Below are 2,500 nucleotides of genomic sequence, written 5' to 3'. Positions count from 1 at the left end.
AGAGAGAGGAGAGAGAGAGGAGGAGAGAGAGAGGAGAGAGAGAGAGAGAGAGAGGAGAGAGAGAGAGAGAGAGGAGAGAGAGAGAGAGAGAGAGAGAGAGAGAGAGAGAGAGAGAGAGAGAGAGAGAGAGACCAACCCAAGCTAACGCGATCTGTCTGCGTATGCACTTTTTCCTGGCAGCCCTCTTAGTTATTTCGTTGCGTCAGAGGGGAATGCGCTTTGGACTCATTTCTCTTGAACTTTATCACTGAAATTAAATTTGATGGGCGACTGCACGTGTAATGATTGCCAGCGAAAAAGAATGGTATATTTCTATTTTGGATTCTCTTTTAAAGAGCAGTACTTTTCTAAACTTTAGGTGTGAGAGAACTGACCTAGATGTAAACGCATGTTTACACACACACACACACACACACACACACACACACACACACACACACACACACACATACATATATATATATACACACACACACACACACACACACACACACATACACATCTTCTTTCTTCTTTTAACGGTAGGTTCATGTCTGAGCCGCCGTGGTCACAGCATGATACTTAATTGTAGTTTTCATGTTGTGATGCTCTTGGAGTGAGTACGTGGTAGGGTCCCCAGTTCCTTTCCACGGAGAGTGCCGGTGTTACCTTTTAGGTAATCATTCTCTCTATTTTATCCGGGCTTGGGACCAGCACTGACTTGGGCTGGCTTGGCCACCCAGTGGCTAGGTAGGCAATCGAGGTGAAGTTCCTTTGCCCAAGGGAACAACGCGCCGGCCTGTGACTCGAACCCTCGAACTCAGATTGCCGTCGTGACATTCTTGAGTCCGACGCTCTAACCATTCGGCCACCGCGGCCTTGACAATTATGGGCTTCCATGATTTTTTCTTGGCAATTTAGAGCGGTGTTTTGCCATTGCCTTCCGCCCGGTGTTTTTTTTTTTTTTTTTTATCGAGTCACCATCTCTATTTTTACCCGGCACTGACTTGGGCTGGCTTGGCCACCCAGTGGCTATGGTAGGCAATCGAGGTGAAGTTCCTTGCCCAAGGGAAACAACGCGCTGGCCGGTGACTCGAACCCTCGAACTCAGATTACCGTCGTGACATTCTTGAGTCCGACGCTCTAACCATTCGGCCACCGCGGCCCCACACATACACAATATATATATATATATATATATATATATATATATATATATATATATATATATATATATATATATATATATATATATATATATATGATTATTATGAGCTTAGCTGAAAAATAAGCGCGTATCAGTTGATCCGTAAATTATTACTTCTTCATTATCGTCGACGGCACAAGTACGCGGACAATGAGGTTAAGAATCTGGTCAGATGACGAAATTCAGAAATGGCACTGACGGCCTCCAGGCAACGCCATCTGTTTCAGAATTCAAGGATACAACAATGATGTAAATATGATTTTTTTTTTGGTTTGTTTTTCTTTTCTTTTTTTCTCTGATTAGATATTGGTGGATGATAACATTATGTGATGAAAGGGATGATTTATTTTGATTATTATGTAAAGTTTTATTTTATTAATTGTTAGAGTGGATATTTGTAATTTTTGGATGGGTAGACAAGTAGGGAGATATAAACAAATGCAAAAAGAAAAATCTATAGATAATATATTTACATATTATTACAAAAAGATGCTTTAATGATATGGAGATTACATTGGTTTCATGCTGAATAGATGATTTCACCGTTACCGATCATAATTTCTGAAAATTAAATCCATTTTTTCTCTCTTCACTGTGTTTTTATCGACGTTAATTTTACGATTATTTTCACCGTGTTACTACCTCCATTAACCGTGATTATGTACTTGAATTGAGAGAGAGAGAGAGAGGGGGGGGGGGAGAGAGAGAGAAAGATGGACAAAGAAAAGACAAAGACACAGATAGTCAGAGAGAGACAGAGAGAGAGAGGGGGGGGGCGAGGAGAGACAGACAGACAGACGGACGGACGGACGGAGAGGGAGAGAGAAAAAGCAGGAGTGAGAGGGAATATGTGTATGTGCGTGTGTATGTGTGTGATTGCGTATGCGTGTAAGTATGTGGACCTTTCAACCATGAATTTAGCAAGCGGAAAAAAGAAGATGGTTTGTAAATGTCACTCCCTATATAAGGAAAAGCAGCCACAAACGTATTCGAGACTACAATCAAACGATAATTAAAACCTTTCCGCCTTAGACGCACAAAGAACAAATGACTCGACCAACAAACTTGTAAACAAACAAAACAAAGCAGAAATAAACCCTGTTATGCCTCCGAAAAAAAGAGAAAACGAATCCACAGAAAACGCGACACCCATTTTCCATTCTCGATTTTCAAGTACGGCACGAACAGGCGACCTTTGTGTCCGTGGCGAGAGACGTGAGAACTTCATAAACAGGGAGCCGTTGGAGTCATATCTCTGCTGTTGGCATTTCCGTTCTCATGCGTTGGAAACCGTTATCTGCTGTTGTTATCGAA

This window comes from Penaeus monodon, chromosome 4 (genome assembly GCF_015228065.2).
Source record: "Penaeus monodon isolate SGIC_2016 chromosome 4, NSTDA_Pmon_1, whole genome shotgun sequence".
NCBI classification, from domain to species: domain Eukaryota; kingdom Metazoa; phylum Arthropoda; class Malacostraca; order Decapoda; family Penaeidae; genus Penaeus; species Penaeus monodon.
This window is presented reverse-complemented; position numbering follows the sequence as displayed.